The sequence below is a fragment of the Patagioenas fasciata genome, chromosome 15 (assembly GCF_037038585.1).
Source record: "Patagioenas fasciata isolate bPatFas1 chromosome 15, bPatFas1.hap1, whole genome shotgun sequence".
NCBI lineage: Eukaryota > Metazoa > Chordata > Aves > Columbiformes > Columbidae > Patagioenas > Patagioenas fasciata.
The window spans coordinates 15,702,731-15,730,008 of record NC_092534.1 but is presented as its reverse complement, the minus strand read 5'-3'; the positions used below and the strand labels follow the sequence as shown (position 1 = coordinate 15,730,008).

The following is a 27,278-nucleotide window of genomic DNA, read 5'->3' as shown; positions in this document are numbered from 1 at the left end:
GTGCCAGGTGAGTGTAAATCACTGCGGACCACGGTGTAGCCCTGGTTGTGTAGGCTGGAAAGGCAGAAGAAGGTGACACCAGTGCACAGTCAGTTGAGGCAAAGCTTTCATCGCTACGGTAGCTTATTTTTAAAGCTGGTCCACATTGTTTCACACACATTAAGGGTTTTGTTTGTATTTCTTTTTTTTTTTATCCTGGGAAAAAGGTTTTTTGACCTACATAGGAAGTTTTGCATAAAGCTTTTGCATCCTTCACAGTCACTCATAAAACTTTCTTCATTTTTTTAAGAAAGAAAAAAGTTGTTTCACGTTATTTGAAACTAATGGAAAAAGCTCTCTCTGCTTCTGTTAGTTTTTCTTCCCTCATTTCCTATTTTTTATAATTTTTTAAACTCTAAGTGAAAAAGCAGGGTAGTGGGAGAGAAAGGAGTCATTAAAGAAAACAGAACATTTCTACTTTCTACTTGAAAGGACCAGAGTTGAACTGGAAAATGTTCTTTCGACTTAGAAAAAAAAAAAGTCAGGAAAAAGTTTTGGCTGAAGGGTAAATAAAAATGTTTCCGGTGAAAATGTTCTGAGGGGAGAACGGTTATTTTGGAGCATTTCTCTTCCCTGGCCCCTTGGGATGCCGTTAGTTTTGCACTTTAAAATGTGAGCTGCACAGATCACAGCCAGATAACGTTTGGGTTCCTCCTTGGGACTGTGACTTTCCTGATGTAGCCTGGGGACACAAACGCTCTGGATGGGGGACACCGTTTTGCTCCCAGGCTGGTGAACCCACACGGACAGTTTTAACCTCCGGGACTGGAATTTCCTCTGTCCGCAGCACGCACAGCACTCTCACGGTTAATGAAACCTCCTGTCTTAACTCAGGCTACAAGGGACAGTTCCAAAGTCATCGAGCCTTTATTAAATCTGCATCTCTTTCCATTGCACGGAGCAGAGCCCTCTGTGCATGCATCGCTTTTCGTTTTCCTGGCACTGCATCTCTGCCTTCTGACACATATGTCTCTCGCTGGAATTTCTTCTCCCAGCCTCGAGCGCTCGAGCAGCCGAGCAGCATCGCTGTGTCTCCAACAAGTAGCCGCTGAGCCCGAGAAGCGCATTAGCTGCCTGACCTGGTTCCAGCCAGGTGTGAAAAGATGCAGTGGCTCTGGCTCCGCTCCACCTTTTCCGACCATGTGAGGAGAGGCAGAAGGCTTCTCCGCTCTCCACCAGTTTGCATCATTCAAGTCTACTTAGAAAAAGAAAAAGGGGGATAGGAGTGGCGAGAGGACAGACAGAGCCAATCACAGGGAAAGCTGGGCAGATTAAAAGGCGTTTACTGGGCTTTCTGTGCTGGAAATGAAAGAAAAACCCTTCAATTAGCCATCTGTCCAAGGAACTGAGCAGGAAGGGATAAAAACTCAGACGCTTTCACAGGGGCGAAGGGAAATCGCCAGCCATGAGATGGTTTGTGGGCTCTGAGTCAGGCATCGTCATCAGAGGGGTGTTCAGAGGGTGCCGCTGCAAAGGGGGGACCTTCCGAGGGCTGCCAGAAGGCTCCGTCCAGCTTTTCTGCCTTCCCCTACTGTCTCCTGCAGCTCTTCTTCTTGGGGACAACACATTTCTGCAGTCCTAAATTTCCTTTCAGAGCCTGGGAGCTTCATTTTGGCAAGGGCTGGTGCTTGTACCTCGAGCAATACACTGCTCATCTGCTCGGGGAGGTGGCGCGGCTGCTGGGCAGTGTGATCACATCTCGCCATCCTCATCCTCCAGAGCCAAGGGCTTTCTGCCCTTGTATCTCCATGTCTCATATATCAGCACGCCCCACCTCCTGGCCAGTGCTTTGGGTCACTTGTCACCACTTTGCGCGGCAAATGGGACACCTGGGAAGGGAATAAACAGCAGTTCTGCCTCCCTGGGCTTCGAGCATCTGCTCCTTGCACACACACACATGGGCTCCCTTTACCTAACAAACAATTATTTAACAAAGTATGCAAATAGTATAATTACTGTTATTTGTTTAGCTATTATAAGTGTTTGAAATGTAAATGTCAACTTTGGGAATTTTTGCAGGGTACGTACGTGGTGTTATTGGCTGTCTCTCTCTTTTGTGCGTGTTCTCCCTGGATTGCAATTTGATGAATTTCTCCTTGTCCTAGAAAAAAAAGCTAATGTGATTTCTCTGCGATTACAGCAGAAGATGCTGAAGTGGGGATTACTCACAGTAACTCCTCTTACTTACCAGATCTGAGTGGGAGGCAGGATTCGTTACACCGAGCAGAGAAACAAAGAAGAAATGTCTTTCAGATGACTGCTTGTGTCTGCCGAGGCAATATCCTTGCTGGGGCCAGGGCTTCCCTGCCTGGAAGGCAGAGAGTCAGGCAGGGCCATGATGGCAATGTCAGGACCTTGGTAGCGGACTCATGGGGACCTGCTCCTGATCTCCCACAGCTCCTCCATGCACAGGGGGAGCAGCGAGTCTGAACTCTGGTTTTCTAGGGGGTGATGCTTTTTCTCTGCAGAAGAAATAGAAATCGTGTTATAGCCAGCCTGGTGTGGAACTGCCCCACTTGCACACCCAAAGCAGAACGCTGGCTCTCAGTACAGTGATGTGTTCCATGGGTACGTCCCACCATCACCTGTGCTGGCTGGCATTTGGTATAAATGGAGCACTGAGGAGATGGTCATCTGTGGACTGTAGCCTGGAGTTTACACAATTGATCCAAAGCTTGTTACCGTCACCTGTGCAGGACGTGGGGAGTCAGCCCATACTCTAGATGCTGTTGAGTGGCTCCTGCAGTCCAGTCTCAGCAACTGGTCCTTACTGTGAAGGCTGTTGCAGGCAGGGCAGGTCCTCTGCAGCTGCAGCACCTCTGCTGCTCTTCCACGACATCCCATCCCCACCAGGGAGGACCCAACTGTGCTTGGGCTTGAGAGCTGTCTCAGAGGCACAGCTCCAAGATGAATCCAGTTGGATTCATCAGCTGGCAGCAATCCTGGCACCAGCTTCCCATTCACTTGGCTCAAAAGCCAGCCCAGGAGTTGGTGTGGAAATGGAAAGGCTGCGTTGCTCCCGTGTCCCACCCTCCATCCCCTTCGTGACCTCTCTCTGCACAGCATGTTGGGGCAGAGCTCGTGGTTTTCATGTGAATCCCAGGTTGGGAGAAGGATAAGAGGTTTTCACCTCCAGTGTGAACCAAGGGAACTGGGAAGAGCGAGCATGTAAATGCAACTAACGCTGAATCAGGTGAGTCCATGCCCAGCAACAGATCCAAGTGTGCTGGCATCAGTGGTTGCAGCTGAGGACGGGTTGGGGTGTGAGCTTACACAGGGGTGTGAAGCACAAGCTGGGCCCTGGGGGCTGTCTGCACAACAGCAGGAAGATACCGAACCAGGTTTTCCTGCTGCTTGAGGTTTCCCTTCTGGTCTCTGGCAGGGCAGGAGTTGCTGGCACAGGAGGACTTTGGCACGCTGGCTAAATGCTGGGAGTTGGTGCATGGCTCAGACACGTTCGTCTCCTAAACGGGGCTGTCCGTGCTCTCTGGATGAGCTCGTTAGTGCCCGGCTGTCCGTGCAGGTACCTCCAGCCACGAGCGATGCTGCTGGTCGCTGGACACTTGCACCAGACAGTCGGACCGTGGCGTGGAACCAGTGAAGCCGCTTGTTTCTTAATTGCAAAGAGAGGAATCCAATGACCTTTGGCAGATTTCATAGCCCAGCAGGCTCATGTAATTGAAGCCAGTGATGATTTGTCATGGCTCTAGGCTTTCCCTACCTATTTCATTCCCGCTCGCTCCTTCAGTCTCTCTTTTTCCCTCTTTCTCTTTCCTTCTTTGTGATCTCATTGTCTCTGTGCCTCTCTCTTTGCTCTTTTTAACCATAGCGCTTCCCAGCATGAGGAGGTACCTCAGGATCTATTTGTCTTTGAGGGCTTAAGTTCTGTCTCTCACGCTATTTTTGCCATTTCACATTCATTATCCAAGCAAACCTCTTTCTTCCCTTCACCAGGAGACCTGCACCCACCAGAAAATTACAACCCATTCCAAGAGTGATCATAAGTAACGAACGCATTGTTGTGGTCAATACCCCCAAAGCATCCATGAACACCAAATCCCAACTTCCCACCCCCGGCAGGTGAAGGTTGAAGTGACATTATCATTTTTATTTAAATTCCCTTGTAGGTGGCAGGTTCAACGCTATTAACATATTTCAATTCAAGCCATTCTTATTTTAATTAGCCTTAAGTAATTAGTTCTAATTCACTGCCATTTTTTGCTCTGCATATTTTGAGTTATTTACTTCCCTTGCTAAGTAACAATTTGATGTAATTATGTGCTACTCATTCTTTCTATTTACATATGCTCACTCACTCAGATTTCCTCGTTGAAATTTCAACAGATCCTTTGAATTCCCTCTTGAATTGTTTTCCGAGTTGTCAGCGGTGTGGAAATTGTGGAGCGGAAAGAGGATTGATCCTCTTCCCTGGCCATCCCTGGTGCCAATGGGAAGCGGCAGTGCCTGTGCGCACCTGGGCTGGCAGCGGGAGCTCTTGGCAGGGAGGGTCCATTGCCAGGCTTTGTTCCTGGGAGTCTGGATTCCCATATGAAAGGAGTTTGGGGACCACATCCAGCTCTCTCTGTCTCCCTCTTGGGCTGCTTTAGCCCTGATGCCAAGGGGACCAGTTCCTGTTGCCGCTTCCCTTCGTTTTCTTTGTGCAGCCAAAGATGCTTTGGCTTTCCAGAAGCACAGCACCTCCATTCCTCAACAACTCTGCGCCGTTAAAAATTCTTTGTGTTTTTAGACATTTTCAGTACTTTTAGCAAATTTTCCACATTTATATATGGCAGTTTCTTTTCTGGAAAGTACTTTTATCTCAGCAGCCATTTTCCTAACTCCTCTCAAGGACCATATTCGTGTCTTCATCTTCTTCCCTTAAGGATTGCCTTTCAGTACCTTCTCCATGACTGAGAGGATAGTGGTTTATCCATCTGAGGCTATTTGCTGATCGGCTGCTCTGAATCCATCTCTTTCACTGCCTCAAAACTTGATTCTGAGGGGCCTCAACATGAGTTCCTGCGAAAACGTGGCTTTCATGCTCACATGGAGCGTGTGCTTACCTGTCTGTATACGCCTGGCAACTTTTAAGTGCATTATCCAACTCGAGCTGAATTTGAGAGAGGGTGGCAGTCTCAAAAATAGCAAGTTCCCTCAAGGTTTGAGCAGAGAGGTAGAAGAGAGATGCCCTACTTCTACTGAGGAAAAAGCTGCCATGTTGTGCTGAGCCTTTGTTTGATGCCAGTGAATCCATTTGGGAGGGAGCTCGCATCTCAGCATCCCACCCGCAGGAAGGATTGCGAGCAGCGCGCACACCTTCTCGGGCGCCCAAGTCAATCAAGCTCAAAGAAAGCAGGATTTCATAGTTTTGCTGCTCATTAAACTATTTTTTTTTTTTCAAGTAGCTTTTTCACTAGAATCTTATCAGCCCTTTGGATCCATGTACCATTAGCAAATGCTGCTTGCTTCATGAATATGCACGTTCACAATGTGTAGCGTTGGCTTAACCGCTCCCATTGAAGTTGATAATAAAACTCCTGCTGACTTCAAAGAGAACAGCGTCAGGCAATGCTAAGTGCTTTGGAAAAATCCCACCCTTGGTTGTTATTTTATTTTTAACACATCTACTCAGGAGCTGTGGGATGGGACTTGAATTCTCAAGAATAAGAGGAAAAGATCAAGCAGCTGAAAATGAAAATCCAGATTCTGAGGTAAATGTTTAACGACCTGTACCTGGATCTAAGGCTCATGGTGAGATCAGTTTTCCTTTTGTGTGAGGAAGGGTCACAAGCTGCTGCCTTGGGACATGAGTGAGTTGCTGTGCACCTTGCGCTGGCCTCCATCCATGATTTTCTCATGGAGGCCATTGGTGGAAGTTTAGATCCAAATGGTGAGGGACCTTCAAACTGTGCCAAGGCTACACATGCTCATGGGTTGGAGTAGAATTGCTTCCTTAAATCCTGCCCCTACGCTTGGGTTTTCCTGGTCTAGGGGAGCCCAGGGAGGGACTGGTCCCCTCTGCAGGCACCAGGACAAAGCAGAGACCCAAAGCATCCCATGGGTTATCGGCTCTGCAAACTAGCAGGGTCCAAGTCTCTTCAGTCACTCCTTAAATGATCCGTCCCTCCACTCCCTTCTTGCTGTACGTTGTGCAGGAAAAAGGCATTGCAGAGTTTTGCAGGGTTTGTTTTTGGTGGGTTTTTTTCAGATTAATTAAGCTCTCAGGTCTCTGTTTCCCCGTACTTGGTGATATAACTTCCAAACTGCCGTGGGAAGGTGAAGGATCCCTGCTACCACCCAATTTAGCAGAGCACCGACTTCAGGGAGGCATAAACACGCTTAAAACTGCGACACGAGTGATTTCAACTGAGCAGAGCTCCCTTCACATAGGCGCATATTTACCTGTTTTGCTGAATCAGGACACGTTCTTCTCACAGGGACTTTGTGTTTTAGCATTGACTATTTTGGTATTTTCTCCTAAGATTATTTCCCGTGGAAAGAACACAGTATTTTTCATTCCAGCAGTATTTTTGGTAACAGTTACTATTTCCTGACAATATGTCTGTATTTTAGGACAAAACCAAATTACATGTTGGAAGCTCCTTTTCCCACTGCCGTTTCTCCAGCACTACTCGTGCGCCAGTAACATCAAGACCATAATCTGGAAGAACACAATAGATGCTATATTAAGTTTTATACAGACTTGCCATCGCATTACATGCAATAGCTACTTGATCACGTTTTATCAATCCATATTTACTTGTCCATTTGAAAATCAGTTGCTTTATCTTGACGACTTATTTTTAAACCCAGACCTTGCAAGTGTTTTACTTATGTTTTTTGTGTGATCAGAGCAGAATTCTCCCGTTCATCTGGTTTAGTGCAATATGATTTTGTTGTTGCATAGTTGCGCTGTAAGGGGTATAGGCAAAAGGAACCCTCTTGCTGTAAGTAATTTTAGGTTTGTTTCTGATTTTTGTCTTTCATTATCCGTTCCTTGAGGTGAAGTCTATAAAAATCTTGACAGCAGTTAGGATGTGATGCTATAAAACAGTCCTGATAAAAACACTGACATATGTTTTCTTTTGCCTGCCACCAGGCTCCAGAAGACTTTAAATTTACCATCAAATTCTGCAGTTAGAACCTGTCTTTTCAGCTCGGTAGATCATAGGTAAAATCCTGTTCCCTGATTACACCATATAATCGTTATTACAACAGAAATCCTCAGTACTTTGTGTAATCTTCTCGGCTGTTTTCCTAATAATCAAGTGCTTTAGGAGAAAACAGGAGGATCATCATTGTGGAAAATTGCCTCGTGTTGCAATTTTTGCCCATTCCCTGGGATCAAAAGGGTTAATTTTCTCTTGCTCTATACTTTGCATCAATACAAGTAATTTGGTGCAGATCAGTACAAAATAAGGTGTTATCTCTTGGTCTTATACTCATGATTTTACTTGATGGTTGATTCCTTAAGCTTGGTCAAGAAAAGACGAACAGAGGCTGGAAGGAGCCTCCAGCTTGGATTCAGTACAAATTATTCCTAACTTCCATCATAGGTATCTGTTGTTCTAGCTGGTACTTTTACTTGAATCTTAATATTAGTTTGCTCTGAAAATAGTTGTGAAGAACAATACTTGACTTTATACATTTTATTGTTTTAAAAAAGCCTGTAAAGTTAGAGTTGCCTGTTTTATTAAGTGTCAAAGAGATCTTGGATAGTTGCAGAAGTAACTTAAAGAATTAGTAGAAATCAGAAAGAACCGAGTTCATATAAGTGCTGCATTATCTCCCGAGTTGAAATCTGCAGACTTTGTTCTAGATTTTGGGTTTGTTCTGAAACTTATGTAAATGCACCTTATGGGATGAAACTTTGAGGTGTGTTAAACCCATCCATAATGTTTATTTTTGTATATGGACAAGAGATTACAGCTTTTGTTTTGAGCTTCCAAAGTTGCCATCAAAAGCAACCGTTACTTTTTTGAATACTTACTTTGTAGTCTGGTATCTGCTCTACACTAGTTAATTCATGTAAACCTAAAGAAAAGGATACAGGCAAGATGGCATCAGAAATATGGAAATATAGCATCTGGGTAGAAAGGGTTGGGGTTTGCAGTATTTCCATTGAGATTATTTTTCTTCTGCCAGAAGAACAGATGCAGTGAAAACACACAGTCTTATCTGCAGACTTTCTTTGGGGGAGATTAAATGAGTGAATCATCTATCAAAACATTATTTAATTTGATTAAATAGAAGATATTTATAGCATTTCTAAATATAACCCAAACTGAGCCAAAAAAGGAAGATTCGCGTGGAATAGCCACTCTACACTGATACTGTGTTTTCTTCACTAGGTTGGGTGAATGCTGTTCACTGTGCACTGGGGGTGTCGAACAGACTATGGTCCTGATGCTCATATTTTGGTCTGATTCTGTGGGCTGGAGATGTGTTTGTTGATAGATTTCCCTTTGTTTCACATTAAAATAACAACAACATACATCAGGGTTTTCAGAAATCTGCCTTTTGCTTGTGCTTTGGTACAAGTTCTGGAATGGATATCTGGGAATTCTGAAAATTCAGCAATGAGATGATAGGAGAATTTGTACCTTGAAGGAAATGCTGAAATTTTGTCATTTTTTTGCATTCTCAATAGGATATTAAGTGAATATTAAAATATATTTCAGGTTCATTTTCATGTCATTTCGATATGAAGGTTTGAAGATTCTTTTGTGTGATAAAAATTGAAGTGAAAAATTCTCCAGAAGTCTCAAAATGAAATGTTTGATTTGTCAAAGCATTTCTAATTCTTTTAAAATGTGATTTTACCAGAACTAATTCATATCAGGAGAAATGTCTGTTTTGCAGAATGTGACTTTCTGGTGGGAAAGGGACCGTGGTGTCTGCCCAGGACTATAGAGCCAGCTGCTCACAGCCTTTGCCAGGGATTAAGTGGTTTTGAGCCCTTTGACCATTGGTACGATGCTGTAGTGTCCTTATTAAAAGAATTTCACATTTGTTCTGAAAAAAATCCATTATTTTGTACATCACAGGATCGACTGGGTTGGAAAAGACCTCAGAGATCATCAAGTCCAACCCTTGGTCCAACATAATATATAAACTCCCTTGTAAGAAGGAAAGCCAAGCTGGTTGATCTTAGTGCCCCTTCCATGGAAGTCTCTTCTGGCCGTTTTTATTTATGATTTTGCCTTTTCCTCTGTCTGTTGGACTTTTTAGTATTCTGGCTTCTTGTTGGTTTACAGTGTTCGTATTTGGAACCTGAAGTCTTTGTGTTTCTTTATCAATGGGGGCAGGTTTTATAACTCTACTTTCTTTACATTGTTAGCAATTCCAAGAATTTTCCTGAAATAAGAGGTTTCGCTGCTTCTTGTAGGGTATCATAATGAGTAATCCTGAGTCATTTAATTTTACATATTCTAAAATATCTTTTCTAAGATGGTCATAGTGACATTTGTGTTCTCTGTCAACATAGTATTTAATGCTAACTCTAATGCTGTGTTTTCCCTGCTTTCCAGTGAACAATCTCAACCAAAAATATACTGTTCTCTGAATGTTTTCGATCAAATATTTAAACACTACTATGGAAGATGGTTATTGACTTTTCAGTTAAATGATGTAGTCTTCTGCAGAAATCAATTTTCCTTATATATTCACCAGCTGTATTTAAGAACTAGCATTTGGCTAGCACTTTTCAGGATTTAAAATAGAAGTATCTCTCATGCGGTGTCTTTCCTTAGGAGATCTCCAACACTTCCAGGCACATCAGCCTGGTTTTAAATACAGGAAAAACAGGGGAAATCTGTAGAAACTTGTCACTCAGTGGCTAAAACAGGCAGAAAAAGAGAAACCAAGCCAAAAAGGAGAAACCAAGCCATTCGTCCTGCGTCCGTTCTGCTGGACTGTTGTTCCATTATGTGAATCTATTCAATACACAGGAGTCTAATTTATATCACTGGGCTCCAAGAAGTGCACGTGTGTCATGTCTAGATAGGCAGATAGATGCACAGTTCACACGTCTACGTTACTTTTGGTATCACACCATGAACCGAAGGTCTTGCTCAGCCGTCCCTTGGACATATTCCCATGGCCACTGTGAACATCCCCTCAGATAAGTATGATCCATCTTGATTTTCCAGATGAGTCAGGAAAAGAACTCTGTGTTTTTATCTGATAGGCATAAGCCAATTGGTGTAGAGAACTGAAGTCTCCGAGGCATTTCCCTGGCCTCTAAGGAACCCCTTGGCTTCCAGCCATCGGCTTTTTGTCGTCAGCCGCGTTCTGCTTCTGACAGTACTATGCCCCAGGAAAGAACACAAATCTTTCTACTTGTGAATTAAAGCCTATAACTCTGGGTAATTAAAAATCCTTCATCTTTGTCTTCAGCGTCATAGATTTTATTCCCACTTTTCCTGCCTGTTTGTTGGCTATGGAGAAGGGCTCTGACATGCTTTTTGTAATTCAGCTGTCCCGCTCAGAACCAGTTGCAAACATTTATTTTAGAGAGCTATTTATGGCTGGCAGTCTGGCCTCCCTCTGGTAACTTCTCCTTCCATTTATTTCCCTGTTTCTATTTGATTTTCTCATGTTGATCTTTGCATTTGCAATGTCTGGTTTTCCTGTAGAGTCCCTGGATCTCCAGTCCTGGGCCATGTTGTATTGCAGGAGTGGAAGCTGGAGAGGTTTGGCCATGATGGCTCTGAGAGGTCTATAGATCTTGCTTTTCTGAGAGGGCTGAAATTGGCACCCAGTGAAGTCATGGCAAGAATAGTCTCATTGGCTTCTGGAAGACTCATAGCAAGAAGCCCCCCAGAAGACAGCAGGGGTATTTTCGCAGAATGGGTCATTAGCACTGACTCTAGAGTATGGCAAAACTGAGACATGGAGCCTTTTGTATACAAAATAGCTCTCAAGGTTGTAGGCAAAGCCTTAAAATTGCAAGGCATGACTGCTCAAAACTGAGATGAGTACAAGAATAGAGCTGAATTTTCAGGTCTAAATTGTTGATTTTTGAATGCTTGGGATTGCTCATCTCAGGCAAGCCCAAGATCAGCAAAAGGCTTGATCTTTTTGAAAGGCTGCACTCAGCTGGGAGACCAGCCCCTACTTTCCTTCCAGGACTGCAGTGTTACAACTTCCAGGCCACCCTTCGGAAGGGATTCCATGTAATCTATACCTTTCGTGTGACGTAAATGAATTAGATGAGACGATCAGGCACCAGAATGCTCTCAGGTCTTGCTTAAATATTGAGATCACCACAGTTTGTGCCTGTGGTGAAGAGCAGTGATTTGTCCTCATCCATATCCTGCCTGTGGACAGCACTGCTTCTCTTGTGTCAGTTCTGTAGATGTTGGCCAACCGCTCCCAACCTCCCATTGCTATGGCGCTGTATTGCCACGACTCGGGTTGCTCTCACCACTTGAGCACTGTCTATTTTAGCAATATGAAGGTTAAGTGTTTAGGCTAAGTTCATCATCTAGACTCCTCCATAGTCGGTGGAGAAAGTTCAACACCTCCAGAATGTAATTCATCCCATCCAAAAATAGATGTCTAAGACAGGAAGAATGAATCACTCTCTGGGGGCTGGTGCACATCTCTCTGTTCACTGATGATAAAAGAAGTCTAGACAATTACCTGAACCTAGACATCCAGCTGTAAGACACCTTCAGCTGTGTGAGATCTAGCTATGCTTTCAGGTCCCTAAAGACAGATTTCAAAACCTCTGTTCAAATGCGAAGTAGCTTTCTGATTTCCCTGCAGCTTTCAAGCTGAAGTAACTTTTGACACAGGCTTCTTCTGTCTCAGCGAGACACATATGGCAGTTTTACCATAACTGAATAGCTTTTTAATGGAAGGGTTTTTACCCTCAGTCCCATCTGGGAGTTATCCATGAGAAGTTGATGGTTTGAGGAATATTTCTTTCTATTTCTTGCTGAATCATTGCCACCATTAAATATTGCTGCATAATTTCCTCACAAGGAGTCTGTTCCATGTAGATAATATTCAAAATGCAGTTCCCATTGATTACTTTGATTGAACACATGCCACACAGCATGTCCTCCATGAGCAGGAACACAACTCTTCAGCTGCTCGGTTGCAAACACATTTATGAATTCATTTTTCATGGTCTGAAATTTCTCACTCTTGCTTTCCTATGAGGTCATTTGTTAAAGCACTTGGGGAAAGGCAGTGGATGGCTGGGAGAAGGCAGTAAAGTAACGAGACCGTAAGGAGCTGCAGTGCATCCCTAGAGCCCCGGAGAAGGAGGCAGCAGTGGAGGCAACTTAGAAGAGGTAAAACCTCTCATGTTGGACAAGCAAAGAGCTGCCATATCCATGGTTGCAGTTCCTCACCTTGCCCCATGGAGGTGACCCTTGCAGGAGGAAAACCAGCAGAACAGCCCGGGACATTTGAGCATTGGCTTCTCCTCCTTCCATCTCATGTCTTAGAGCAAAGCCACCTTCAGCTGTTATTTCCATGAAGAGGACGGTGAGCAAATGGCCCAGCTCCAGCCCCAGGGGGTTGTCCTTGCTCCCAGGGTGGTGAGAGCTGTTCCTGTTTGGTCGCAGAGCAGATAGGTGAGGACAATGATGTCTCCAATAGGACACCATTCTTCACCAGCAGAGGTGGGCACATGTGTTGCTCCATGGGCAGGGGGGACTGTTGGAGCGGGGACTTCAGGTGCCAGTTTTGGTGTCTAAAGCTTCCATCCCAGGCAAGTTAGGAGGAGGAAAGACTGTGAACATTTCAGTTCACCTCGAAGTACATGAAGATTTAATTCCTTTGATTTTTGCTTTTAGATTATTTTTTGCCTTTGCTATTTTAAAAAAATCAATTCAACATGGAAGCGTAGTCTTCAAGGAAAATACTGAAACATTTTGACCATTCTGGTTAACAGAAAATATTCCCTTTTTCAAGATGCCTGTTGTCCTTCTTTTTTGGTAGAGGGCAGCAAGTTCGACTGAATCCCAAAACATCAGTTTTTTGCATATGCATGTGAATTTTCTAGTTGCCAGAAAAAATAATTTGCCCAGTGATGTGACAGGTGTCTCTTTGGCTCCCCTGCCAAGACATCTGCCCACAGCTGCCCGCGGGAGCCCTCGGCGGAGCCCGAGCCGAAGCGGTGGATGTGTTTCTCTCTGGGAGTTCCCTGCTCCAGTCCTCGCTGTGTCAGCTCTGAACGCCGCCTGCCAAGATTCAAGCAAATACTCAGGGAAAGGTTGAGGTATTCACCGAGCTCGAACTATTGTACAAGAAATACCCTGAAGCAAAAACACCAGAGCTATAAGACACCATCACACAGAGTCGCTTCCCCCACCCCGGCAGGCACCATGCCGTACCAGACAAACTCCTCCAGATAGGATCCAGGCAGAGATGTTTGCTTAACACAGCAGCTCTTTGAAAAGGCAAATAAATGGACAGTGAAGCTGCACAGACATGTCACTGTGCAGCGATTTCCGTTTAGCATTTACGTTTAGTGCCAGGAAACCCTGACTCATGAATATGAAATCAGAAGGAAAGGAAGAAAGCAGTTGTTCATTATTAGAGCTTCGAATTGGGCATGTGGTGGAAATTAGCATTAAAAAACACGTAGGTTAAAAAGACAGGGGCTGGCTCTGATGGTCGAGGAGGCTTGAAGACCACAGCTCTGCAACTAGGGGGTGTGCTTTTGTGGGGCTCTGTCTGCTCATAGGCTTTGCCCATGGGGTGCTATTGCTAGAGAAGAGCCCTGAAGCTCAGGGTTACCTGTGATGAAGCTTTTGCTCTCATACAAGTGGAAGAAAACAGATCCTGAATATTCTTGGAGATCCTCCAAATTTACACTGAGGCAATGATGAGCAAAGGCGGGGAAGAAGAACCGCTTAAAAATTGCCAGAAATAGGAGAAATAGCCATGAACAACCTCCAATGGAAAGGAACAACCTCAGATAGAAATCCTGAGGTCTGGAAAAGAACGTTCACATTCAACTGAGACTCAGTTGGGTCAGAATGAAGGTGCCCACAGCCCCGATCCTTCTGCAGGTGGGATGCCCATCTCCGCCCCACACCCGGAGCTGAGGACAGCCCCTTCCATCCTGCCATGGGCCTGGCTCACTTTAACACGAGCTGTCTTTCTTCCAGCTGTGTTGGTGGGACACCATCTTTCTTTTTGCCCCTATTTCCCCTTGCAAAAGCTGAGCTTTAAGCTCCACTTTAAGCCCTCATTGCCAGGCCCCAGGGAGGAATGTGGGTCAGAAGAACAGATGCTATCACAGCAATTATTTTTGATAGTACCAAGAAGGAAGAAGCAAGTAGAGATATTGCTGCAGGGTGGCAAGGGCTTGATTTCTAAAGCAGCTTTTTGCATGTAACCCGGGGAGCAGCTCCAGGCAGCGAGGAAGCGTGCTGTCCGCGCTGTTGTCTTCATCTGAAGCCACCCAGCTGTGCTGTATGAGCACCCCTCTATTTCCTTGCATCTTGGTAGTTCCGGTGCCCTTAAATTATTATGAGAGCTCATTTATCAGCATGGGGTGCAGCATCTCACAGCGATAACAAAACATTTGGCAAATGTGGGCCTGAAGCATGCGAGATGCTGTAACGGTGGCCACAGGGTGGGCTGGACAGGTGATTGCATGATGGGTTGTGTGGGCAAGTGAGTGTGTGTGGGACCAGGCATACCTACCAGGGTGCTCCTCACCCAAGTGTCCCCATGCCTTGGGGACACCTGATCGCGGCTGTTCTGTAGACCGAAGCTTTTCCCTGCGGCCAGGCGGTAGGAAGCTCCTGGCAGGGCTCTTCTCCACCCTGCGCTGGCTATGACAGCTTCTGAGAGTCGTTAGCAAGCAAGGCGTGCTTGACGTGAATAATTAAAATACCTGCTGTGCTTTTAAACAGTTCAGAGCCAGCCTTGGAGCTGCGCGAGTGAGCGATGGCTGCCGTCTTTGGAGGAAGCCTAAGGAAAGCGGAGGGAGGGGGTCTGGTTTCCAGTGGGAAATTAGGGGCTTGATGCTCCTTCTGGCAGGGGCAGGGATGGTGCTGGCAGCTCCCATAGAGATACGAGCAGCCCCTTCCCCTGAGCAGAGACCAGAGGCTGACACAGCTCTCCTTGCTGATGAATGGGCATCTCTCGGTGCAAAAGTCTCCAACGTCCCCTCTCTGCCAAAGGTCTGAGAGGCGGCTGAGCTCAGCCCACGCCCTTCCAGCTGCCCCGGGGCTCTTGTACTGGTTCAGCTTTCCAAAACCACAGGATGGAGACATGGGGCGGGAGGACAGGGACAGCACTGCAGCAAGTCACTTCATCAGTGCAGGCAGTGTGGGGCACCACACCGGAGCATTCGCTGTCTTCTCCAAAGATTAAGTTTCCCCAAGATATCAATTAGACACTGAAATGAAAACAGTTTCCACGTGAACAATTAACAAAGAGTTTCCCGCAGTCTCTTGGTGGCCGGACTCCCTCTGTTCCTGTGATGTTATCGCTACCCCCAGCTGCCTCGGAGGTTTTATCACAATAACAATAACACCGAAGGGCCCCGTCCCCCACCGCTGAGGAGATTCAGGCAACACGGGAAGATATCGAACACCGTGTCGGTGTCAGTGCCGCTGGAGCGTGCAGCTGGGAAGCTGCACATCATCTCTTCTTGCACAAAAATGGGTTTCTAGGCAGGGGATGGAGGGAAAAATGACATTCCCCATGAGTTAGTTTCAGATTGAATTAAACAATTGGTTGACCATAGATATATATTTTTGTTCCTGTGTATATTTTGCCGCGGAGAGCCTGGCCAGTTCCAATTTGGGGGTCACAGTGCAGTGATTTTTTTTACTCCTTTTTTTCTTAGTTCAACCAATGATCCAAAAAATCAGTTATTTTCACAGCTTTGCCATAAATACCTCCAGGGCAGGTGAAAGCTGAGTTTCTCATAGAGGCAGGAAAAAGAGTCTGTTTGGGTACTGGCGCACAGCACGGGGAGGAGGGAGGGTGCTGGCAGTTTATAGCAACACACGGAAAGCATCCTGGCCTTTGGTCCTTTCCCTGGTCTCACATGGGGAGTGGGAGCTGCCGCCCGCCCCCCTGGCCCGTGGCCCTTTGCCTGTGAAAGGCGAGGGCTCCCGAGCTGAAGATCAACAAATTAGTCTTCTTCTCCCCTTATTGCAGAATGCTATCCATCTAAAGATTTCCTTTAATTTAGAACCGTGTAGAGTTTGAAAAGCCCTTCAAGTTCACTTGGGCTGATGAATTGGTAATTGAGTGTACCTGGATGTTGGTGCCGTCTTTGCCTCTCCGCATTTGTATCAGTCCGTGTTTGTTTTCCCGAGCCGTAAATCACTCAGAGCTTGGAGAGGCTTTTATCAAATCCTGCTAGGAGCCAGTTGCTTTCCCTTTCACAAACATGTTGCTAATGCCACGTGGAACCCACTGACTTTGCTGCTCATTTAAAAACAATGAGAATGTTATTAAATGGAAAAAAGAAAATCCTTAGCGACCGGGGTAAGGAGGAACAGAATTGCTCCCGTCTCTCTATTGCTTGCTCCTTTGGTCTAATATCTGTCGCATTGATCTTCTAATATGCTCTGCTTTGAAAGCCTGATTTACTGCCCCGTGCTCTCTTATCTCCCTGCGTGTCTCAGCCCGTTAGAGCACACGTTGTTCTGGGCTTCATTAGCAACCAGGAGCTGCCGGCCCTTGGTGCCGCCTCCTGGGCTCTGAGCAGTGGCCCCTTCTCTGCAGGACCTGGCGCGGCCCCAGCCAGCGCGGGGCATGGAGAGTTAAGCAGATGGTTGAGGGGAGTCAGGCTCTTAATCTCGGGGTCTCCAGGTTCTCCAACATGTCCTTGGTATCCACTTTGCAGCTGACGTTCTGGATATAGATTGTTTTCAATGAACTGTTACGGTGCTGTTTGCTTAGGGGAAAAAAATGGCAAGTTATTTCCGTTAACAAAGAAATGTGAGAACTTTGCAATCTGTGAGTGGATATTTTGTGGGCATAAAATGAGGTGAAATTTGCCAAACAGATTCTCCATTACAAATTGTTCATTCAGCTCTAATTGCCTGAGTCTAGCTGTTGTTAGAAGGACTGTGTGATGCCTTTGTAGTATCGCAGTTAAGGTCAGAAAAGTGTCAGGAGAAATGACTTCATGTTAAGTCAAGCTTTTCCTTGGGTGTAACGGTACCTGCTTATCTTAGCAAGAGAACTAAATGATGCTGCCTGAATTCTTCTTGTCAGCTGTGCAGCCCAGAGAGCTAATGGGGGGTGAGTTGTGCTTTATTGACTCCCACTTTCTCTGTAGAAGGAATAATTAAATTCACCCGCAGAATCCTCATCTTCTCATGCATGGCAGAGTGCAACTTCCCTGCATCTTAGCTAACTAGATTAGAGATTACGCATGCCAGGATCACTGATGAGAAAGCACAAGCTGGAAGGGATCTGGCTTGGCTTTCAGATCCCAGGTGGTGTTCGCAAGGCTCAGGCTTAGGAAAAGCATCACTTCTTTTTTGCTTTTAACCTGACAAACTTTGTCTGGAAACCCAGAGGAGCAAGCAACAGGGAGCCCCACCATCTGTCTTTCAACAGCACTTTCTGGAATGGAACTACACTTTAAAGTCTCACAAATTCAGCCTCTCGCTTTACAGAATATATACCCGTCTTAAAATACCAGGTTGTTTTTTCTTACCCCCATAATATTCTCATCTGACATTCAGTCTGCTGGAAATCACCAATCCAACATTCATCTGCCTGCATTCGAATACCTGTCATTGTTCTTGTGCAGCTGTCCTTCTCCTTCCAATTTATAGATTATATTTCAGAACTGACCTCCAACTACCTCTCGCCTCCCCGTGACACTTCTCACCTTTGTCTACCTGATTGATTAGTCTATTATGCTCTCCACTCTCCTGATGACTTACAGATTGCCTGGTATCTGTCACGGGCTCGCTTTTGGTCTGTAATGTTGATTCTTGGAGTTTTGCAACTCCCTCCAGCTGCCTCCCCGTTTGCTGTCCTCTGCCTGCCTCTCTCGAAAATGTCTAGTTTGGAAAAAAGGAAATCTTTTGCAAAAAAATATCCTACCTGCTCTGAGTTCACACACACGACGGTTAAAAACCCCATTTAAAACACTGTCATTTTCAATGGAGCTCTTTATTTTCTTTGCACCATTTGGAGATAATAAAATGTCACCAGGTCAGACTGCCATTGGTGGCATGGCGGCTTTTTTCTCCAGAAAATGTCTTCACCTGCATAAGTCAATGGAACAGTGACAGAGCAAGGAGCAATGTTGTGTTTCAAGATGCGTGTAGGTAGGAGGGTTCTGCCTCCAACAAGGGAGAGGTCTGGGACGTGTCCCAGATCCTTCCATCTCCCTGCATTGTCAGAGGTTGTCCAGCTCTCTGATATTGTTCCAGCCCTGTCCCAGCTCTGTCCATCACTCTGACGTTTAATTAACTGCCCTGTTCTCCTGCATCTTGCGCTGGATTTGTGTTGTCTTTCTGAAATACCTCTTAGGTCATGTCTGAATATTACTAACAGGAGCAATAATAAAATGGTTGTCACTAATATTGCTATTATTGTTATTATGTTGATGATAATAAAACAAGACATTGAGTATCACAAAGATGAGTAGCGTTACGATCAGTGTCACTTCTTACTATACTCGTTGTCTCACATTGCGGGGGAGCAGGAGCTCGACAGCCGTGGCGAGGACAGAGAGCCCTGGCCAGCCAGGCAAACGAAACTAAAACAAGAAGGAAAAGGGGGTTGGAAGTGACCAGTGAGGACAATAAATTCACACTTAAGATTTAAAAACACATTTATGAGACCAATCCCTAGGTGTGAGGATGGTTATTAGGCTTTTTAAAATCTATCTGTGCTGGTGGTGGCAGCGTCTTCTCGCTCTGCGTTCATGTCTTGTACCATCTGCCCTCTGCATGCCTGCAGCTCTCCATCTTCTTGCGTCTCTTTCAGACCCCATCTGGCATTTGTCCTGTGCTTCTACTTCAGTCCCAGGTCCCCTTCCAGCATTTCTTCCAGTCCCTCCTCTGCTGGCGAGTGGATTTCTTTTCCCTTTGAGTTACTGCGTTGAGCAGCTGAGCTCGTTTGGTCCCTCTCCTTGGTCCTCTTCCCCTTCACGTCTGGTCCCTGCGTTGTTGTGTCAGATCTGTGACTTGAGTAGCTGTGCCATCCCTGGGATTGCTTTGTGTTAACCAAGCCATCAATCAATCTTTTATACACCCTGATGAAACTCTTATGCTTGCTTTATTTTTATTCCCTTGCAGTTATACTGGGCTTCGTGACCATCTTGTGGGATCCCGAATGCTGTGTCCAGTGTCCTTCCCCAGCCCCGCAGACAACAGCTAGGAGCCGTTCATGACTGTGGCAGGGGCCAGCAGCGACGCACAGGCACAAAGGTGAGGGGTGACCTTTTCGGTTGCATCTCCAGGGTGAGAGAAGTAGCTGGTGTGAGGCAGCTGGCAATGGGAGAGAGCCCCCGGGGATGGCAGGGATGGAGCAAGTCTCTCTGGAGAGGGTTTGAGTACCTGGAAACCCTCTCCAGGGGCGGATCGCTGTCCAGGTTTTGGTTGCGGGGTGACAATAAAATCATGGCAGATGTATTGTTAACCCCCTCTCCCCCTGCAGCGCCTCCCTCTCCCCCCTTCCCACTCAGGACAGGCGATCGGGAGGGAAAGAAGGACAGAGAGAAGAGAGTTGGAAAAATTTAAGATGTTTTACTGATGCTACCAATAAAAATAGAGAAAATAATACAAAATATACAAAACCAATCTTGAAAGTCCCGGCAACTGCGGGGCCGGTACCCGAAGTCCTGGACTGGACTCTGCGGCCAACCGGAGCTGGATTCAGTCTGTCACTGGGCCTCAGTTCGCAGGGATGACTTGCAAGGTCCTCTCCTAATGTCGCCATAAGGAAAAGGGACGAGATTCTCGTGATCTCCCACTGTTATATGAAGTATCACGTGAATGGGATGGGATACTTAGTTGGTCAGTTTTTGGTCACCTGTGTCTCATTGCCCCTCTTGTGGGATGTGCATCCATCCTTACCTTGCATACCATTGCTATGTCTACCAAAACATGTATCTGGCTTTTCAGAAGAATACAAAGCCTTTAGTTGACAGGCAAATTCACTAAAAGAGAAACATGTTTTTAACAAACCCAGGACAATCGCGAAGAGGAGCCTCATTGCATTCATTTCCAAGGGGGAAGAGGCCGCTGCGGACATGGACAATGATCCAGGGTTGTGTTTCTCACGTTGCTGTTCCTGGGGTGATTTATGAGGGGCCTCTTCTCCGAGCATGGACCTTCCTGGGGAAGCTCTGGCTGAGCTGTGGCTGCTGCTCTCCTCAAAGTGTGGTAGCAGTCAAAATTATCATGGTTATAATTTGTATTTTTATTTTTTAAGATTGAATTCACATTCTCCGGTTAAGATTGAAGAAATATCCCCTGTTAAGATTTAAGGAACATGGAAAAAGAGCATTATCTTTTCCCCAGATGAGAAGGGCAGTGTGTACCTCCATCCCAACTTCTACACAATTGTGTTTTACAAAACAGAGAGAGAACATCAGGTTCATGTTGGTGCTGTAATTTAGTTGTATAAGACCCGAGTTTGCCATGTGTTTCCTGTTGAAATCACTGGCTGTGCTGGGCACTCAGAGATCTTTTCCCTCTTTCTCATCTCCACCTTGACATTATGAAAAGGGTTTTCATCAGTCCGCCGAAAGAAAGAGATAAGTTTTGTATAAAAGTGCACAGTCAACAGGGCTGAGTTTTTTGGGTAGCGTATAATTTTTTTTTTTTACACTGTTATTATTCAAAAATCTGCTTTTTAAGAGGACAAAAAGGAATAGTTTAATGGAAACAAATTTCTATAGCAAAATGTGCAGCTGGAGAAAAAAAAAGATTATTCCTGTTATTGCTTGGGTAGACAGGTGGATTTGGAATTTGAGTACAAAAGGTGTTAAAAAGTGTGCTTAAACTTCTCTTTGGTGTGCTGTAGAGATTGAAAAGAGTAATTTTCAGAGAAAAACTTTTCTCCTGGCCTCCATTTCCAGCATTGTCAAGTCTATACCAGCAGCCTTTTCCCACAGCTATTATCATGTTTTCACCTTTTCTTCTTCCACCTTATTTGTCCTCTTTTTTTGAGGAAATGTAGTGCTGGTGGAAGGCGTGCGGGTCCATGGGCTGGAGGGGAGGAACGGCGGTGCTGGGAGTGCACGGGCATCTCTGGAGGCCACATGGGACCCAGAGGGTACAATCCCTGATGGGAGGGAGGGAAAGATGGACAACCTGGCCGGGGGTAGTAATTTTGAAAGCACCTACAAGTCTACAGCTCTTAAGACCTCCTTTCCAAAGTGACTTTTAACCAATTAGGACCCTAAGTGTCACTGAAGATAAGCAGAGCTTAGGTGCTCTGGTCCCTCAGGGCAAGCACAACTATCTGGACAATGCAGACAGATAGACAGCATTGCCTGTCCTGATGGATCCAGACCCAGAGCCAGGCAATGAATTACAAATATAAGTGCCAAAACAGCAGGCTTGGGACACAAAGGATAAAAGACAGTTGTGTTATTTGAACTGATAAGCCCTGCATCTCAAAGATGCTTGCATCAAAGACTCCTGCAGGGTTTTTGCAACTGAGTGTTATACCATGCAGCACCGAGTTACCGAAGATGTAAAATGGGGCTTGCAGAGGAAGCTTCGTGCCTGCCACAAAGGAGCATAATAAGAGTTTGTTTTGAGAACTATTAGGCTGAATAATTTGGGACCGGTCCCCGTGGACACTGTGAGATATTGCTCCCAGCAGAACGATGATTGCCATTAACGTCTCAGCTCCTTGCCTCCTTCCTCATTCTTCTCCCAGCCTCTGCAAGGGCTGGGTCAAGTGCTGCCCAGCCAGCATGAACAATATTTCCCCCTTCTTTGGTAATTATTGTCCCTTCCATTCATTTCTCAGAAGCCTTTTCATAAGCAAGAGGTATTTTCAAGGCTTGCAAGCATTCATCTCAATGTACATTTCTATGGCTATTCTCCTTGGAAGAGCTGGAGATGTAATTTACTTTATTAGACCAAATGAAAGGAGCTTATGAAGGTAGCCTGGGAAGCATTGTGCAGGAGGTCAGGGAGCTAGAAAGGAGAGTCCTCTGAGATTGCTACTGAGTTTCTTGCTGAAGCTGGAAAGCAGGGGTTGCTGTTTAGGTTGGTACCGTCCTTCTTTACATTGTGTGGGCTCCCTTTCAACCAGCCAGCACTGAGATCTGCGTGGTCCCATCCCTGGTCTAGCTACAGAAGCTTAAGAGCAGTAGCATTTGTAGAGAAGCAGAACATCTTTGGATCGTCAGGCCTGGAGGTGGCCGTGCTCGCAGCACTGGGTTGTTCGTGTGGGGAGCAGGTGCCCAGGTGACTCTGGTGAAGGTCCAGGTGATGGGGAGCCCCCCCAGCCTGTCCCTGGTGTGCCAGGTAGCCAGCAACACCCGACTGCACGGACCTTTCTCTAAGCGGCTTCATGCACCCAGCAGATGACTAAAAACCATCTCCTGGGCAATTCACTTCATTCATCAATTAAATTGTTTGCTGTGAACGGCTTGGCCCCATCCAGCTCCAGGATTTCAGCCTTGTAATTTTGCTGGCAGAAGACAACAGTGCCATGTCCGTGAAATCTGCCTGCCAACTGCTTCCCCTGCTAAGCATTTTCTAGGCTAATGATCCCAAAAACCTTGCCAGCAGCCCCAGCTCTGTCCCTTTCAGGGCAAGCCACTCACTTAAATGTGAGCACCTCTAAATGACTCCATCTGCTAAGTGACGTTAGTAAAGAAAAGATTATAGCGGGAGTTATTGCTGTATCCTCGGGTTATAACCCTCTTATAAAATGGGCTGGAAGAACAAGGGTACTGTGAGGAGCTGAGGCTCAAAATCACCTGGGTGACTGTCAGCTTGATTTATTTTCTTGCTCATTAGATAAATTAGGAAACTGGCAAAAGAACTTGTTGCCCGCTCTCAGCTGCTTGGTAACCCGCCACATGGCACGAGTTGGTGGCCATGGGGAGACGCGGCTCCTTCCCACCTCCCTGGTGCCACACATCTCCTCGGTGATCCTGCCATCCTAAACCCATCTAGCTGACCATTGGCAACGACTAAAATTTTGCTTTTCTCTATACTGTTAACTTTTGAATAGCATCACTTTTCTAGGTGGAAACAGCGGTGCCAATATTGCTTTTGAATACCAGCTTGGGCCACAAAACCAGTTGTTACCTTCATTTCACAGATGAGAATAACCCAGTTTGTGACAGTATCGTCAGCCAGGACCTGCAGCCCTTCAGAGATGCTGGTCAATATTTTGGTCTTTGATATTTGGGTGTCTTGTTTATGAATCAGGCTAATTTTTGTCTGTCAGAAGGATGGAGCTTAATGGTCAGACTTGCTTTAAATCCCTAAGTAAAACTCACCGTCCAGTAAGTCAGACGGCACTTACAGTGCCTTCTAACCTGAAAACTCACATGAAATCTTCAGACTACGTAATCGAATGTTACATTCGGATCATTTAAGCCATCTTCAGTATGTTTAGCTGCATTCAATGCACTTCCATAGTATGAAATGAGACCACTGTTATACACATAGTATTTACATACAAAGAAAAAGCTTCCAGCCAGGATGAGCTACTAGGAGACTGCAATGCATTTCTCAGCCAACGTGGAGGAATCCCCACTGCAAACTGATGCTGAAACTGGGGGATAAAGTGGGTGAGGACCTCCCAAGGATGGAGGGAGAGCAGCCTGGCACCTTGGGCGTCCCAGCACCCCCGCGCCTGCCCAAGGACATAGGGCAATACCTGCCCTGGAGACCATGGTCGGAACAGATTTTTGCTGCTTGCCATGCCTCTTCTTCTGCCCATGGGACCTCTGCACCACCTGCACAGGGTCCTTGTCACCTTGTCTCCGGCAAGTGTCAGGATGTGTTTGTCCCCACGGCTCAGGCTCCCACCAGGTGCGCGCCCATGTGTGCGAATGCTGCTGGGCAACACAGGGTGGAGGAGATGGGGCTAATTCCTTCCTGAGACTCGCAAGGAATCGGCTTATGGCCTGAAGCTCTGATTACTCTTATCTTAGCCTGCATGATGGTAGCCACATCCTGAAATTACCCAGCTTTTTTCAAAATCCAGGGGCTGGTCTGGGCTCACCTGGCCAATGTGAGCGAATTCCAGACCCGCTTGCACCTTCAGTGGGTTTGAGGGGCTGTGAGTCGGTAAAGATCCAGGGCTGAACTTGGGGGAAGGAGTTTCAAACCCCAAATAGGAAGAGGTTTGAAACCACCTGATGGCAAGTGCCTGGGTGTGATGCCTGATCCCACCTGCCAGAACCGATGGGCTGAGCTCTTCAGCAGTCACCTCCTTGGATCCTGGCAGCTAACGTGCCTCTGAAACAACCAGCAAGGGATAGATGCTGTCAAGTAAAACATGGAGTGAAATATTTGGCTGATGGGATTAAACTGCGAATCCCGCCCATCTGCACGAGATGCAGCACCGCACGCTCCCACCTACCGCTGCTCCCCATCTCCCAGCACTGCCCTCCAAGCCCACTCCGCTTGGAAATTAGAGTGGGGAAATCAAAGACCTTCTCCCCCTGCTCCTGCTGTGCGTCTCAGCCACTGACATTAACACCGAGACGGCTGACATTAGCCTTGAATGGATTTTAATAACCTCCTTGTGAGCCTGAATTACCCGCGCAGCATGAGGGCCGGTGTGCACTTGAGACCTCGCAATGAGAAGGACATCAGGGCTGGATCGGCTCCCCAGCCTGTGGGTGCAGGGCCAGATCCACTCGAGGAGATGTGGTGGCTTCTGCCGATGCAGCCGCTGGCACAGGACCCCGGCAGCTGCCCGGCTCCTGGAGAACCGCTGCTCCAACACCTGCCCAGCGTCCTGCCACCAGCAGGCCTGCAAGGGGCTCGTGAGCTTCCCAGCACTGGGGATGCTGGTCCAGGTGGCCAGCTCCGTGGGATGTTTTCCACTCTAGGGCACAGTATGAGCTGCTGTGGGGGGATCAGAAACTCCCTGGTGTCATGAATGAGAGTGACCTTAGCCCCTACGGGCACGTAGCAGAAAATAGCAGCCTTGGTTTAGCAGAGCCCTGTGGATGGGATGCTAAATGAGATCACGCCTGGCCCAGCTGAGACTCCGGACTAGCGTATGAAAATCTAGCAAGAAGATTAAAAGGTGTCCCCAGGCAGAAGAGGGTATTTATGCCTTTCTTTGTGGCTGAGATGCGTGTGGCGTGGGAGTCCCAGGGTCAGTGACCTCCCCTGAACACCTGCACGTGGGCAATGCCATGTCCCACGGGGCCTGATCTCAGGGACAAGGCACTGGTCAGAAAAGCTCCCTCTGAGATGCAGATGGACGTGTCCAATTTCCCCTCCCGCAGCAGGGAAGAGCATCCTATCTGGGTTGAGGACTTGGCATCTTCACTCCCAGCCCATCCTCAAAGGGAAAACCCCACATTTTCCTCCTCTTTTATAAGAGGGAAAGCTAAGAAATATTGTCAGGTAATTCTCACATCTTCTGGAAGATGAAGAGCCTGGAAATGTGCTCTGAAATCACTTTTCCTCAATTAAAACTCCCAAGATCTGCCTCAGCAATGCAGCCTCCTTGGCTGGTCACAAAATCTCAGCACCGTTTTGGGTAGAGAGTGATGGCATCTAAGTGCCCTCAAAATCCACGTGTATTTGCAGTATGGGAACAGGAATATGGACACTAGCTCACAGCTGAGCTGGGCCAGCAGCTTCTCCAAGTCAGGATCAACAGGAGCTGTGAAATCATCAGGGAGTTTAAAGAACTGAGGATTGAAAACAATCCCTTAAAAAAAGTCCATGATAATGGTTGAATTATTTTTAAGAGGCTCATTCGTACTAAGTAAATGAAAATAGTTTACTCGGAAAATATTTTCCATTAAGCTTATTTCTACATAAAATGCTAACAGATTGAGATTATGACTCTAATGACTATTTTTATTGCTGGTTTGCATTTAAATGGCATAAATTTCCCCCTACTGTTCTCTCTTTGGGTTAAATCAATAAAACCTATTAAGAAGGTTCGTCTTCCTCTAAGATTCCTCCCTCTCTTCTTTCTGTCTCATTTCCACTGGTGCCCTTTTTATCCACCCACCACCAGAGATTTTTCAGAGCTGCCTCCACGCTATTGGTGCCGAGGATTTGAAAATCCCCTTTGGCAGAGCAGAGTGAATCCGGTCTTTGCCGAGATGGGGACTGCAGAGCAACTCAAGTGCTGTTTCCTTTCCTCAACCTGGGCAAGACTGCAAGGACATGAGGTTGCAGTCAGCTTTCCTCCCCTCCTAGCATCTCCCCTCCTGTTTTAGTGGAGAAGCTTTACCTGTCCATGTACCTATGGATGCTCTTGTCATGCTCCTTCAAAGAGTGGCTGTGGCTCACCAAGCAGGTGCTGGATTTCTCTTCGGAGAGGACTTATCCTGGTATATACACAGCGAAAGCCATTAAGACGCTGACCTTTAAATTGGGCTTCTTCCTGCTTGTGTAGGGAGGAGGTGGGTTGAGTGCCCAAATCTTATTCATTTTAATGACAAATCCCTCGCATGGATGCTTTGAAATGCTCGGCTTTAATGCAATTTGCCTCCCTCTGCTGCAGCGTGGCTTTCCTGTGCAGGGGATGTCTCTGCTTCCCCTGCATACTCACAGACCCTACAGATTTGCTCCATAACTACTGTGCCGAGGTACTGTTGTGTATGGATTTATGAGCGTAGGGCAGTGCTAGCGCAGGGATCTCTGTGCTCCTTAGTCGGTATCACTGACCTTTCTTTCCTCCATTACTCGCAGCATCACGTTTTTTCTAGCTTAATTTGCATAGGTTTCATGTTATCCATGTTTTTGCTTTGTCCCTGTTATCCCATTACCCTGGATAATCAAAGTTGGCTGTAATAGAAACAGCAGAAACAATTTGCTTACCCTCCTATTACAAGATATTCCCTCTACTAAGTCTGAGAATACCTGCAGTTCTGTGGTAATGCTAATTAACTGTGCATACATATAGAAAGTAAAGCAAACGGCACAGGGATCCTTTGGGATGGTGGGGATTAAAGGAAGATAAGATATTATTCTCTTCTTTCTCTGTGCTGCAGTGTCCCTACACTCTATGGAAATTGCTTTGCACTTATAGAATAAAATGTTATACATGGTGGGGGGAGTCACTGACTCTGCAGAGAGGTGGAGTTGGAAGGAGCAGAT

At 46.3% G+C, this 27,278-nt stretch overlaps 1 protein-coding gene across 2 annotated transcripts in view; it reads left to right on the top strand.

Moving 5' to 3' along the window:
* Positions 1–27,278, top strand: part of ELFN1 (extracellular leucine rich repeat and fibronectin type III domain containing 1) — a 105,343-nt gene that overhangs the window by 37,696 nt on the left and 40,369 nt on the right. For both annotated transcript variants that reach the window (XM_065851195.2, XM_065851194.2), the window contains exon 3: positions 19,296–19,427. The gene's annotated coding sequence lies outside the window, so the exon portion shown is untranslated. The remainder of the gene's footprint in view (positions 1–19,295; positions 19,428–27,278) is intronic.